Source organism: Bubalus bubalis, chromosome 19 (assembly GCF_019923935.1).
Source record: "Bubalus bubalis isolate 160015118507 breed Murrah chromosome 19, NDDB_SH_1, whole genome shotgun sequence".
Classification (NCBI taxonomy): Eukaryota; Metazoa; Chordata; class Mammalia; order Artiodactyla; family Bovidae; genus Bubalus; species Bubalus bubalis.
Window position 1 is genome coordinate 61,395,110 of NC_059175.1, and position 15,866 is coordinate 61,410,975.

General features: G+C 38.4%; 1 protein-coding gene across 3 annotated transcripts in view; it reads left to right on the forward strand.

Moving 5' to 3' along the window:
- The window catches only part of CTNND2 (catenin delta 2), a 1,127,175-nt gene that overhangs the window by 364,656 nt on the left and 746,653 nt on the right, over positions 1–15,866 (forward strand). Inside the window, exon 1 of one of the 3 annotated variants that reach the window (XM_044932646.2) lies at positions 15,671–15,686. The exons of the other annotated variants lie outside the window; for them this stretch is intronic. The gene's annotated coding sequence lies outside the window, so the exon portion shown is untranslated. Of the gene's footprint in view, positions 1–15,670; positions 15,687–15,866 lie in introns of those variants that run through there. 3 annotated transcript variants of the gene reach the window in all.

Sequence of the window (15,866 nt, forward strand, 5' to 3'; positions counted from 1 at the left end):
ATCCAGCCATCTCATCCTCTGACACCCTCTTCTCCTTCTGTCCTCAATCTTTCCCAGCATCAGGAACTTTTCCAGTGAGTCAGCTGTTCGCATCAGAAGACCAAAATACTACAGCATCAGTCCTTCCAAAGAGTATTCAGGGTTGATTTCCCTTAAGATTGACTGGTTTGATCTCCTTGCTGTCCAAGGGACTCTCAGGAGTCTTCTCCAGCACCACAGTTCAAAGGTATCAGTTCTTTGGCACTCTGCCTTCTTTACAGTCCAGCTTTCACAACTGTATGTGACCACTGGGAAGACCATAGCCTTGGCTATACAGACCTTTGTCGGCCAAGTAATGTCTCTGCTTTTCAACAAACACACTGTCTAGGTTTGTCATAGCTTTCCTGCCAAGGAGCAATCATCTTCTGATTTCATGGCTACAGTCACCATCTGCAGTGATTTTGGAGCCCAGGAAGAGGAAATCTGTCACTACTTCCACCTTTTTGCCTTCTATTTGCCATGCAGTAATGGGGCCAGATGCCATGATCTTGTTTCTTTTTTTATTTTTTTTTCAATATTTAGTCGTAAGCCAGTTCTTTCACTCTCCTCCTTCACCCTCATCAAGAGGCTCTTTAGTTCCTCTTTTTTTCTGCCATTAGAGTGGTATCATCTGCATATCTGAGATTGTTGATGTTTCTCCCACTTATCTTGATTCCAGCTTGTAACTCATCCAGCCCGGCATTTCTCATGATGCGCTCACTGTATAGGTTAAACAAAGTGGATGTCAGCAGACAGCCCTGTCGTACTCCTTTCTTGATCTTGAACCAATCAGTTGTTCCATAAAGCATTCTAACTGTTGCTTCTTGACCCACATACAGGTTTCTCAGGAGACAGGTAAGATGGTCTGGTATTCTCATCTCTTTAAGAACTTTCCATAGTTTGTCATGATTCACACAGTCAAAGACTTTAGCTTAGTTGATGAAACAGGAATAGATGATTTTCTGAATTTCCTTTGCTTTCTCTGTAGTCCAACAAATGTTGGAATCTGATCTCTAGTTCCTTTTCCTTTTCTAAACCCAACGTGGACATCTGGAATCTTTTGGTTCACATAATGCTGAAGCCTAGCAGGTAGGATTTTAAGCATGACCTTACTAGCATGGGAGACGAGTGCAATTGTCCGATGGTTAGCACATTCTTTGGTACTATCCTCCTTGGGAATTGAGATGAGGATTGACCTTTTCCAGTCCTGCGGCCATGGCTGGGTCTTCCAGGTTTGCTGACATAACGAATGAACTATGCTTCAATAAAAAGTAATAAAAAGAAGAAATAATTAAATCATATGATTATGAAGTAGAATGCAGCACCTCTGTAATTAGCCCTGAACTGTGGATTTCTTTGGGAATCCAATCTATTTCAAAACAGACATTGGCAGGTAATCTTGGACCCCATGGACTGTAGCCTATCAGGCTCCTCCGTCCATGGGATTTTCCAGGCAAGAGTGCTGGTTTGTTCAGTTGTTAAGATGCCCGTTGTGAAGTTCCCTTCTTCTAAATACCTCTTTACTCTGTAATAAGGTAGAGAAAAATGCAAGAAGCATCCATCTATGCTTTTAACTTACTAAATGATTAATCTGTATTATAGTCATCAAAGTATTTTCATAGATCGTCTCGTAACTTTGTCCTTGATTTAGCCCCTCATTGATTTTAGGCTACCGGTGTCACAGGAGAATTCTAGAACAAAGATTGCCTCAAACCACCATTATACATTAATATTAGCAACTTGAAAAATGAAAAGCAGTATTCTAGATTGTTGATGTTTTGTTTGTTAATATTTAAAGCAAGAGCAAGTGAAGCTGTCTCTTGCTTTCTCTCTTTCCCAAACCAGCCTGTTGTCGGGTTATTCCCTTAATGTCCCTGGCTCAGCGTGTCAGCGGACAGACACCGGAGGAGACACTCTGGTCTCTGTGGCCAAAGGGCAGCACCCTTGTTTCTTACTGCAACTGCCAAGAAAGCATTTGAATAGTGCTATCTAATGTCATTGTGTTTATTATGCAGACTGACACATGTCTATGGGAACTTGTCTGAAAAGAAATACTCATCCATGTTGCTTCTTTAATCTTCCCAGATGACAAAAATCATGGAGTTATTCTTGGTGCTGACAATGAAAAAAAAAAGAAAATAGCTTTACTATCTCTCTACCTATAATGTCCTAATTATGTTAAAATTAGAATTGAAGTGGTGATACAAGGTGTTGTTATGAGCCATTTGCAGTGTTAAAAATTCAATTATTGTGATGGTGTATTTTGCAATAACAAAATAGATGAAAAAGATGTCCTATCATGAATTTCCATAGAAAGACAAATTAAAATCTTATACTGCTTTACACCCTGTTATTGTTAAGGGACTTAATTAACACACTCTTGGAGAAATGTTCCTCTCTGCCTGAGCCTTGGGAATAAGGCTAGTCGGGGAGGGAGGTCACTTTTCACTACTTGGCAAAAACTTCTCAAGAGCTGGGTGGGGGACTATAGTGGTTGATGGGAATCCACTACTGTTTTAAAGCATTGTGCTGTCCAAATACTTTCTTTAATGAGCACTAAGTACTTAAGCATATTTTAGTTTGTGCCTGAATTTTTTTTTTTTTAGCTTGGTTATTTAACTTTCCAGATAAGAATTTTGATACAAATTAGCTTTCTGTTAATAAATTCACAAAACCTCTCCAGTTTTTTATATTAATATATAATTGAAAGAATATGAAGATGATCCAGAATGATAATTTAGGTAAAACCATTTTGTAAACTATAAGGAAATATGTATATTTATATACTTATCATGATATTTCTCATTTAGAAAAGTATTAGTTATTAAACCCTTAATGAGTTGTGAGAGGTGAACAATTAAATACCAACAATTACATCTAATAAAATAATTTTAATAAATCCACAATGACTCAGGATTTTTGAACACACATCATTAGAATTTAGAGATCTAAATTTTATTTTTAATAGCCTGAATTAAATCGGTTCCAATTATTTATGGCTTACGATGATGTCTCTTCCTTTCAGGGCAGTTTTCTGCAGAAGAAAATAAAATAGATACAAAGTACCATTTTCCATAGCATTGGAAGAAAGAATCTGTGCAAAAAGGAGAGGAGTAGAATCTGATCATTTCAATTAGGTCACAAATAGAAAAAAGGTGAATATTATACTATGGAAAGAAGAAACAAAATATATGGGGTACTGACATTCCTATGATACTTCAAGCATTTGTTGTTCAACATATGTATGTGAAATGTATGTTTGCATGCTCTTATTCATGTATCTATCACTGCAAATACATATTCACATATTTTTTCATTTCAGAGATGAGATATTCTGAAATATATCTACATCCATGTATAGTACTACTAAATGAGTATATCACCCACAAAAAAAAAAATGTCCTTGCTGCTTTACATAAGCCAAATTACAGTACTCGTTAGATTTAGAATTCTTTACATTCTTTTCATTTAATTCAGCCATTCATATGTGAGCTTTCAATCTCACCAGTAGACAGGCCCTCATGGAAACCTTCACAGTGTTGTTCCTGTTGCATTTTTATCACCAAAACTCTCATTCCCTTCAGCTTCTGGGCTGCTATTGTGAAGCTAATTGCTGACATTTCTCTCCAGATCAAACCTTTCATTACCAGCATCATTGTCTGAAAGCACGCTGCCCAGTCATTTTGAAATATAATCTCCTATGCAGGTCTTCACTTTAAATGATATGCACATATATTGTCTTAATTGCTGACATATTTTTTCAACTTTCAAAAATGAAGCACAGGATTTCCCCAGTGGTCCAGTGGCTAGGAATCCACCTGCCAGTGCAGGGAACATGGGTTCAGTCCCTAGTGTGGGAGGGTTCGTGCTCCACAACTACAGAGCCACACTCTAGAGCCCTTGCTCCACAACGAGAAGCCCCTGCAGTGAGAAGCCCACCTACCACTGGACAGTAACCCCCATTTGCTGCAATTAGAGAAAGCCTGGCTGCAGCAACAAAGGCCCAGAGCAACCAAAAATAATTAATTAATTAGTTATTTTTTAAAAATACAGTATAATGAATATACATGTAAAAAATGTGACGTGTGAGTCATTCAGTCTTGTCTGACTCTTTGTGAACCCATGGTCTGACCACGGAATTCTCTAGGCAAGAATACTAGGGTGGGTTGCCATTCCCTTCTCCAGGAGATCTTCCCAATCCAGGGAATGAATGCAGGTCTCCTGTACTGCAGGCAGATTTTATACCATCTGAGCTACCAGGGAAGTTGGTACATTTTATGTTCTGTGCTTAGTCGCTCAGTCATGTCCGGCTCTTTGCCACCCCATGAACTGTAGCCCACCAGGCTCCTCTGTCTGTGGGCATTCTCCAAACAAGAATACTAGAGTGGGTTGCTGTGCCCTCCTCTAGGGGATCTTCCCAACTCAGGGATCAAAGCCAGGTCTCCTGCATTGCAGGCAGATTCTTTACCGGCTGAGCCATCAGGGAAGCCCAAGAATACTGGAGTGGGTAGCCTAACCCTCCCCCAGGTGATCTTCCCGACCAAGCAACTGAACTGGGGGTCTCCTGCATTGCAGGTGGATTCTGTACCAGCTGAGCTACCAGGGAAGCCCAAAAAATGCATATTATACATAGATTTTTATAGTTTTTTAAGGTACCCCAAATATTGCTTGGGCTTCCCAGGTAGCACAGTGGTAAAGAATCTGCCTGCCAATGCAGGAGACACAGGTTTGATCCCTGATGGGGAAGGTTCCCTGGAGAAGGGAATCTTCAGTGTTCTTCACCCACTTCAGTGTTCTTGCCTGCAGAATTCCATGGACAGAGGAGCCTGGCGGGCTACAGTCCATGGGGTCACAAAGAGTCCAACACAAGTGAGCAACTGAGTACATGGGCACTGTACTTACTTTTGATGTTTATAAGCCAGTCCTTAGTGAATATTAGCTTTAATGAATATTAACATTTTACCCTTGCCTTTATTGATAAAATTTTTTGGTTAAGTCCTATACTTCTGGTAAATTTTGTGATGACTAAAGATATGCTTTTGTTCCACTCTTGGTCTTCAATCCATATATTATAAGACTGTAAGTGATAGACACCCCCTCTCTTCCCTCATCTTGTAAACATTCCCCTAGGAGGCTAATAAAGGAGAAAGCGAAATATGTTTCCTTTCATTTAAAGAAGTTCGGATAAGTCATTCAAATGTAAGTGGAAAAAGGATTTTCAGATTTCTGTGTACAACATTGGCCTAATGACCTTTAAAATGGTTGGCAAAAATCCTGGTTGGTAAGGATTACTCAGTAGGTCAACTGGATCGAGGGCAGCCCTTGGGCGCTCACTCCTTTGGGAACGTGGCTGATTCTTGTGCTTGTACCCAGTCGATCAGCCATGTCTGACCTTTGCGACCCTCTGGACTGTAGCCGGCCAGGCTTCTCCATCCATGGGATTCTCCAGACAAGAATGCCCTCCTCCAGGGCATCCTCCCAACCCAGGGCTCAAACCAGCATCTCCTGTGTCTCCTGCATTGCAGGCGGATTCTTTACCTGCTGAGCCAGTGGGGAAGCCATGATGGCTGATTCTTACAGGGCTGGAATTTCTCCTCATCAGAACCTTCTTCCTTGGTAAGAGGTAGGCAAGTGGACAATCTGATTCTTCATTGCTATGGACACCCCATAAATACATGGTGCAACTGTGGTTTTGAGGCAGGACTCCAGGAGACAAACCGTTGTCCACGATAAATATCCTAGTGGATAAGAACATCCGTTCTGAAGTCAAACTGCTGAAGTTCTCATAAAGTTTCACTACATAAAATCTATGTGATTTGAGGCAAATTTTTTAATCCTCCTGAATCTCTTTTCTCATTGATAAAATGAAAATTTAACTTGTTCCATTTATATGTGTGCAGAAACAGTGGTAAAATTCCATTCTGTGCTCAAGAGGCTTTTTCAGTAATACAGTGAAAGAGACAGCTGTTCCTTATCCCATGAGGATGAGGGCAGAGGCAGTTTCAGGTGTGTGTGAAGTGAGTTTTCCTTGTTATCCGGTTCTGAGTTACTGACCCAATAAAATGCCAGCTCGTCCCATCTTCATTATTTTTTCAAATATGCCCCTGTCCAGAGAGCATGATTGTGAATTAAGGGAAGCAAGGGAAGCAAGGGATTGATGGAGGCCAAATTAGGAATTTATAGCAAGATATAGGGAACACAGCACAAATCTACAGAGCTGAATGAACCTTAATATTTCATGGAGTCCATTGGATGACCTGAGAAATTTTGAAAATGTCAGGGAATCATTTCATTTTAGATGGGCTACACTTACAAAGAGACCAACCTCAGTATTTAGGAGCTTTAAAGAGCTATAACTTTAGCCTGTAGGCATTCTAATACACGCTTATTTCAGATATGCAGTATCAATTCTAGAATCAACTTAAGCTGCATCATACTGTGAAACACCTCCGTTTTTGTATACCTGTGTTTGGGCAATGTTCGTGAATAGAAGTGTATTCAAAACATCTTGTAGAAAATTCTTCAAAATTCTCAAAAGAGAATGTAATATATCAACAAATGATAAGGCACTGATCCTGTAGTAATTCATACATGTTTAATATACAGTGTTACACATATATATGGAATCTAGAAAAATGGTACTGAAGAATTTATTTACAGGGTAACAGTGGAGAAATAGAGAGAATAGACTTATGGACATGGGAAAAGGGGAGGAAAGAGTGAGATGTATGGAAAGAGTAACATGGAAACTTACATTATCATATGTAAAATAGGTAGCCAACGGGAATTTGCTGTGTGGCTCAGGAAACTCAAACAGGGGCTCTGTTTCAACCTAGAGGGGTGGGATGGGGAGGGAGATGGGAGGGAGGTTCAAAAGGGAAGGGATATATGTATACCTATGGCTGATTCATGTTGAGGAAACAGCAAAATTCTGTAAAGTCATTATCCTTCATTTAGAAAAAAAAAACAAAACTGTAGAGTCTTATATTTTCTGCAGACTCCACACACATCCAACCCCACCACAGGACAAAGAGGGAAGTTAGAGATTATTGTCAGGCACCCAAAAAGAAATGGAACAAATATATTATAATTCATGAAAGACTGTTGACCAAATATTTAAATACTGTTCTAAGTTAAAAAAAAAAAAAAAAAAAACAACACTGCTGAGAAAAACCAAACACAAAGCACAAGAATACTTGAGTCCTAGAGTTACAGGAATGTCTGACGTATTCAGCCTGTTCATCCCTGTGTAACCCCCACCCCCATCTTCATGACAGACGTGCCGGTAGCCAGTGTCCTCTGTATTTAACTTCCCAAGACACAGTTAAATCTCAAGAGTGAGAGGACAGAATGTTCCAGGCTAAATGTAAGATATCATGCTAATACCAAGGAGAATGTCTTCTACAGGGAATAATTATACCAAAATATTCATAGAGTTATGACTTGGTGTATTGAAATGCATGTTTTTAAGAATTGACTCATGTTTGTTTTAAATGCTGCCTTCTGATTTCTTTGATCTTTAGTCTTTTTTGCAAAGAAATACTTTTAAAGTATTCTCCTTGGCATGTGTCTTAGCCAAACACATTGTGGGAAGAATTTAAAATGCTTAGTCATGTGCGTTCTCTTATTGGTATTCCTGAGGTGCTTCGGCCTGGGGCAGTGACATAATACCTAACTCCGGCCAAAGGAACAGTGCCCACTCTGTTTTGACAGAGTATTATTCATGATCACCACTTTACAGAAATGTTCAAGAATATCAAGTAAAGGCATGAGCTAATTATGCAAAAAATCGAAACAAATGCTACTTTTAATACTAGGAGATTAAGATGCAATAATCTTAGTAGCCAGATAAATTGAGTTACTTCTTAGATAGTGCCTCAGATACATGCTTGAATTATGAAAAAGGGTAAAATAAGACCCTTTCCATCTGAGTTCTGCCATAGGAAAATTCTCCTTTGTAATTTAAAATGTTGCATCATTCTGCCAAAAAAACATGTATATGTGTGTGTGTGTGTGCACGCACGTGTGTGATTGTGCAGGCTTGTGTGAGAGACAGAGAGATGACTTTAAAATGAATAATTCTGCATTTGTTATCAGTAGTACTTAGAAAGTGCATATATATATACTCATTGTAAAACTGTTGAATTGTAGCATTTTAGGAGTAGTCTATGCAGCAGATATATTTCTACCTCTAATGGACGAATGTACTAAAAACTGTGTTCTAAATTCATTTGCTTGCACTCTTTGCAGTCATACATTCCGTAACTGGAGATCCCTGTCTTTAAGCTTTGTTTATGCCCAAAATATAAATTTATATGCATTTCATGAATTGACAGTCTGCATCAGCAAGGATGCCAGGGATTTGCTAAGCTGTAACTGGATGGCCGATATACATCCTGTGTAAGAAACCAAGAGTGCTTTGAATACAGTGAACTAATTATGATGCCAGAGGGGAGCCCTGAAATCCTTTGTCTTCAGTTTGAGATCTTTTACATGAACTTTAATTTAAGGCATAGAGTGAAGGAAGAGGAATATACTGCCCAGGATGAAAGGTCTCAAATAAAAGGTATTTATCCCAGTAGGGCAAATGAGCACCAAAATATGTTTTATGGGATTCAGTATATAGAGCCTGCACTCCCAGTTAGAGGGTTCAAATTTACATCAGTGCACAAGTAGGAACAGGTGTGTGAAGGTACGTGTGTCCAGCCTCTAAGTACAGAGGGTCCTACTTCCGAGGGTGTCCTGTAACAGGTCACCAGGGTTTAGTAGTAGCGGGAGGCATGGAGGTTTCGGTTTTATTTGAGCCTCTGTCACGACCAGGGCCCTGGGCAAAAGGCCAGCGTGGTTTGTTTGACTTCCTTCCTCTTTCTTTTTTTCCTTTCTTTCCTCTCCCACGTCCTGCCATCCATTCTGGTCATGGACAGCAGAGATAACTGCAGACTGCAAATGAAATGCTGAACTGGCTCTAAAAATATGACTCCTTGCAACCATTTAATTGCAAAAGAATCTTTGTGCTGGAGCTTCACCATGCCCCTCAGAAGGCCAGCTCAGTAATTTGGCTGTCAATCATGTGTAATTTTACACCTTAGAGTCTGGAGGGATAATAAATAGAATTAGAGTTTTCCACTGGAATGCTGATTCTCAGAAAATGAACAGCCCAAATTACTGGAAGAGTCTTTAAAAACGTCTCATGGAAAAACCGGGTTTTATCAAAATAATAAAAAAAAAAAGTAAACTATTCATTTTAAACTTATTTTAAAATCACTACAAAGTCTGTCACTTATTCATGTTAAACCATTCTCGTATTAGTGCTTCTTCTACCCTGTTGTCAGTATATAAAAGTAGTCAGGATACTAAATTGCAGTTTCTTTTTATCTGGTCTAAGAAATTGGATTATTTGCCTAAAAGGACCGCAATATAGTGAATTATTTTTAAATGGGTGATACCACGCAAAATAGTGAGTCCTTCATCCTTTGGTTCTACTTTTGTTTTGTAAGACTTAAAAATCTTTTTTAAAACAAAATTTATAAGGATATTCCTGGAAACTTCAAGAACTGAAATGGGATTTAAACAAAATCAAGCACGTTAGAACAGAAATAATGTTCCTGTTCACATGCATGCCTCTTACAGCGTTCAAAAATCTGGGACAGAAAATAATGTAGGGTTTTACTGTTTAAGTATAACATACATACAAAAACGAGTGTATGCCATCAGGTAAAACTTGCTCAAGATTATGTGTCTAACACTTGACCACAGTACTGCATTTGGTTGTTGTTTTATTTTCTTTGCTGAATAGCATTTGATGGTGTGCATGTACCATGCTAAACCCATTCTCACAATTGGGCATTTCAGTAGTGTCCAGTGGGGGCTGATATGAATACTACAGATATGAGTGTTCTAGGTGATGTCTTCATCAGAAGACATGTTTACACACGTTTCTGTTGAGTCTATACCTGAGAGCAGGATTTCTGGGACATAAAATATGCATAAAAAGACTTTTAAAAGAGATGGAAAGACATGAAATTTCTTTTTCCATTTTATATTCCCATTCACAGTCTATGAAAGTTATGGTAACACCCAGTTATTGGCCAATATTTGGTATTTTTCTCTTCTCCCCCTTTTTTATCATAACCCTTCTGATACGCATTGATATCCTATGAAAGTTTAAATCTGTATGTTCCTTGCCTTGTGAGTAATGAAAGGAAGTTGTTCATCTTTTCATTTGTTTATTGGCTGTGTGCATAACCTGTTTTATAAAGTGCTTGTCCAAGTATTTTGAAGTATATATACATATATACAAACACACACACGTACACAGAATATTCTTCCACTACTGCTCCTTCACCTTTTTAGTGGAATCTTTGATAAAATGAATTCCCCAATGAATATGGTCCAACTTATAACTTTTTTACTTGTTTTATTAGCATTTTTTGTATCCTGCATGAGAAAGCCTTGGCTACTGTAACATCATGCATGTGTTCTATATTTTACTTTCAGAACTTTATTGTTTAATCTTTCATATCTAGACCAGCAGTTTATATGGAATTGATTTTTGCATATTTTTGAGATGGGGATCAAGGCGCATTTTTTCACTGTACGGATATCCAGAGGAAAGCATCATCTTTTCCACTGCACGAATGTCATCAGCCTCATAAATTAGATATGTGTGTAGCTTGGTATCCAGATGATCTCGTTTCACTGTTCTGTCTCTCCTTACATGGATACCTCATGGCCTTAATTGCCACTGCTTTGTAATGTGCTTTCTTATCTGTTAGTTTCAGCCTTCTGGGTTTGTTTCTTTTTTTCCAGACTTCTTGCTTTTCTTGGCCACTTGCATTTTCATATACCTTTTACAATCCACCATCCCTTGTCTCAGCCTCTCCCATGCCTGGAAAAAAAATAAAAGATGCTGCGGTTTGGATTGGAATTGTGTTAACTCTATCAATTAACCTAAGGAGACTGGAATCTTTACAATATTTTATCTGTCGGTCCATAAACACAGTATTTCCCTCCAATCATTTAGGTCAGCTTTAATTTCAATAGGTTGTTGTTGCCAAGTCAGGTTAGGCTGCTTGCTGCTCAAAAACCAATAATCGAAGGGGCAGGGTCAGTAGACAGGAAAGATGGTTTATTCAGAAAAGCTGGCAATCTAGGGAGAAGATGGACTCATGTCCAGCAACCAACTCTGAAGATTATGCTTAGCTAGCCATGACAATTTTTAAAGTGAAAAAAGGGGAAATAATCTCAGTTAATCATTAAAGGAGGAGGTCAGATTCTTCATCACTTTGCACTGCATGCCAACCTGCTGACTTCTCCTGATCTTCCTTGGATGCTTTCTTGCCTGCATGGTCTGCCTGAAAATTTAATAAGTGGAAGCTGGGGGTGTAGAGTCAGACATTCATCACTCTTCTTCCTTCTAGTGAAAGAAGGGAATCAACAGGTTAAGCAAGGCATTGTGTATGTTGAGTAAAGCAAAAATAAGGAGCTAGGTTAAATGTTGCCTTTGTTGTTGTTTAGTCGCTCGGTCATGTCTGACTCTTTCCAGCCCCATGGACTGCAGCACTCCAGGCTTCCCTGTCCTTCACTATCTCTCAGAGTTTAAATGTTGCCTAGTGATCTCATCTTTTTTTTTTTTTTGGTGTGATTTTATTTTTGATTTTTTTTAATTTAAATTTATTTATTTTAATTAGAGGCTAATTACTTTACAATATTGTATTGGTTTTGCCGTACATCAACATGCATCCGCCACGGGTGTATACGTGTTCCCCATCCTGAACCCCCTACCTCATCTTTATAATGAAGGTCTGAGGAAAACAGGGATGAACAAACAGAAAAGAGGCAAAGGAGCTGCTTACATTGTCTAGTGTTTAGTGTAGAGGTCTTTTGCCACTTTCATAGATATAGTCCAAGTTATTAGATCTTTTCTATAATGTAAATATGATAAAAATTAAAGCAGTAGCTTTAATTTCTTTATTGCTAGTATATATAAGGTCTTCACTGATGACTCAGATGGTAAAGTATCCACCTGCAATGCAGGAGACTCAGGTTTGATCCCTGGGTCAGGAAGATCCCCTGGAGAAGTGAAATTGCTACTTATTCCAGTATTCTTGCCTGGAGAATCCCATGGACAGAATCCAATGGCTGCCTACTGTCTGTGGGGTTGCAAAGAGTCGGACACAGCTGAGCTACTAACATGCATACAATATACATAAAGAAAATGGGTGTTTTTTGTACATTTCCTTTTGATTTTTACTCTATCACTGAAGATCCCTAGTATGGTGTTAGGAAGCATAGTGGTAGCAGTGAATGATTTTTCATTCATGGTTAAGGAGAAGTTTTTAATATTTAACTCTTACTGTAATTGTTTTCATTATCAAATGGAGGGGACCACTCTCCATGCCTAGTTTGCAAAGCTGGTTTCTTAAACTATAAATGACTGTTGAATTTTATGGAAACCAAGTATTTGTGCTTTTTTAGATCAAGTTTTAAACCATTAGAATGGATATTCCACGAAGTCCACAATTCTGCTTTCTTCAGAGAACACTAAGATCAACCAAGAATACAAAAAAAAAAAAAATAGGAATACAATTCCACATACAATAATGCTAGACAGAATCAGCCACAAACTCACATAAAGAAGGTATGCAGAGTTTAGAAACCGCTTTTCAGATTTCATTCTGTATGCAAATTTCATTCTGAAAAAAGTAGGAAGGAGAGAAAGATGGATGGAAGAAAGGAAGTGTCAGGACTCAGCATCCTTCACTGGAACACAGAGTCCCGAAGACATGGTGGGGAATGGGAGAGACAAAAAGCCCTGTAGAGGACAAGCTCCAACAAGAGAGAATCATCTTGAAGGGGGTGTTTCAAGAACTGCATTTTTTGTTTTCACTTCCTTCATACTCTGCACTTTCTCCTTCCCAATCAGTTAGTAAGCAGAAGTTAGGCCAAGATAAGGTTGTCATAATTGAAAAATAAGTAATAAAATAAAGTGTTTAAATATAAGACAGTGGGTTAACCCTGTTTTTTAAAGTAACAAATTAGAAAGAGAAGAAAGTAACACAGTGATATACAAAAAGCAGAGAAAGTATCATTCCAAAAGATAAAATTACCCCCAGAAAGCTTAAGAGAAAATTAGCCATATTCTTTTTTTATAGCCTGAAGACATTTAAAATCATGAGGGGAAAGTGAAATCAAAGAGATGATGATAAGACAAAAAAGATGTGGAAAGAATAACAATAAACTGGCAATGCTCATGAAAAAAAATAGGAAAAAATAAAGCCATTTCCTGAAATGAAACCACATTAGAAGCCTCAAGAAGAATAATAGTGCAGGAATATAGAGACCTGGTATGAGGGAATAAAGCAGAAGAGAAAAAAAATACATAAAAGCAAGAAAAAAGAAGGCAATCGATATGGAAGAGAGATAGCTCGGAACTAATGTATGAGATGTTATCACCTGGGAAAATAATTTTCTTAAAAGAGACTGCCAGCCTGGCTTTTAATTCTGTTCTTCAGTTTTCAGTGTCAGAAGATACCTGAATGATTCATTTACAAACACTGTGTGTGTGCTGAGTCACTTCAGTCATGTCCAACTCTTTGCAACCCTCTAGACTGTAGACCACCAGGCCCCTCTGTCCATGGGATTCTCCAGGCAAGAATACTGGAGTGGGTTGCCATGCCCTCTTCCAGGGGATCTTCTTGACCCAGTAATCAAACCCATGTCTCTTAAGTCTCCTGCGTTGTCAAGTGGGTTCTTTATCACTAAGCCACTTTACCACTTGGGAAGCCCATTCACAAACATTATAGAACCTCTAAGTAGGGGGCCAAGAGTTGTCTGAATTCAGGAGCATCCTCACAGAAATGAAAGTGAGCTGACATCTACAGGCACCAGGAACACCCCATTCTAGGTGAATAACACCCCCATGGTGGTTACCAGTCCTCCAGGCAACAGAAGCATCCAGTCTGCACTGGCAGGAACACAGGCTTCCCCATAAAGCATTCTTGCCAAAGTACCTTAGGAACAACATAGTCAGTCAAGACCTGGGTCAAGCTGCGTGCTTTAGATTTGGACATACAACAGTATTAGGGGCGAGTGCGATTGGTGTTAGGGTATGTGGAATAAGAAATACCCTTTATTTTATAAAAGTATGTGCTGTTTGAATTTTTAATAGTAAGCTTATATTGTTTTAAAAAATCAAAAATTAATTTTAAAAAGTCGTCATTTCTACTATATGTAAAACAGATAACCAACAAAGACTTACTGTGTAGCAGAGTACTATACTTAACATGTTGTAATAACCTATTAGGGAGAAGAATCTAAAAATAAATATATATGTATATATGTGTGTGTGTGTATAACTGAATCACTTTGATGTATACCTGAAACTAACACAACATTGTAAATCAAGTATACTTCAATTAAAAAAATTAAGCAATATAGTAAACCATAAAAAGTCACCCTTTTTAGTTCTTCTTTGAGCTAATACTAAATACAATCCTTTTCAAATGGGGAGTAGCAGTACCTCCTTTTGACATTATCAAGTATTATCCTGACAATTATAGTTCTTTAAGTTTTAGAATTAAAGACAATGTTTCTTCTATAAGTTATCACCTTATTAACATTTGCAGTTATCCAGTTACATTGGGCTGTTATCTCCTTTTTAAAAAATTTGATTCAGGTTGTATAATTATGAAATGGGACCTGAGTCCATTTGATACAGTGTTCAGTAAAATACATCGTTCAGTTCATGTGTTTGGAAGTCATGGTTAAAATAGCAAAAATCAGGTAAAAGACTCAAAAGTGTTTAAGGCTAGGAGTGGGCGGGGGTGATGTCAGTATTTAAAATTTAGGTTCAAAGTTAGCATCTAGACAAGTTTTCTTTCCTGTGAGCCTTGGGTTGATTACACTTGGCCTTATTTTTTATTTTTCTTGAATTACAATCTCATTTCAAAAACTGAAAAAAAAAAGATGTTGAATAAACTTGTGTTGGTTGCAGAGCCCATCTCTAAATACAACTAGACTGGCTTTGAATATGAACTCTAAACAATCTTGAATCCATCTCCTGCCTTTGAATTCACTAAGGAACCAAAGTCTAGATTCAGTTTGAGGATGATTTTGTGATTCTGCGGGAATTTTTTTTTTAATGTTGAGACACAGATAGTTAAAGATCCAGACCCAAATTTGGGGCAAAGGAATGGAAGATTAGAAAACTAGAATTTGCTAGGCAGGCTAGTGGGAGGGTCCTTTTGTGATGAAATGTTGCATAAATAATGCCGATGGGGGTCTAAATTCACTGTTGCCATGGAGACCTTTGTGCCTGGCTGAACTCCATTCTTTTCTCTTTTAAGAAGGCAACCACTAGGCTTGTGGTATCTCGGATGCTTCTTGCTTTGCTTTCTCTTAAACTGTTTGCAAGTGAAAGCAGAAATTAAACTATGATTATTCAGCATCCCGGCTTTTCTGAGGCTGTGTTTCCAAGCCATTCGTGATTTTTGAGCTCCTCTGGGGTTCCTTTTGGCCCTGGTACAGGGAGGGAGAAGCAGGTAGGGGGATTTCCAGGAGCTGCCCGCACCGATGCTTGGAAAGGAGGGAAAAGTAAGCCTGCGTCTTTGTGACTTATTTGCCTAGAGGACAGTTTTGAAGTGTTTAAGGACCATTTATTTCCAAAGGTAACAGAGAAAAAGTGAAGAGTAAACCTATTTGTTTTTTAAATGCTTTTACTGTGACTGTTGTTTGTGTGACTGTTTTAACTAAAGTTTTACAACTGCAGGTGGAGAATTCTGTGTGGGAAACATGGACCGAATTTATTTCTGGCTCCGCGGTTGTCATTGTGTTCAGTGTATTAATGT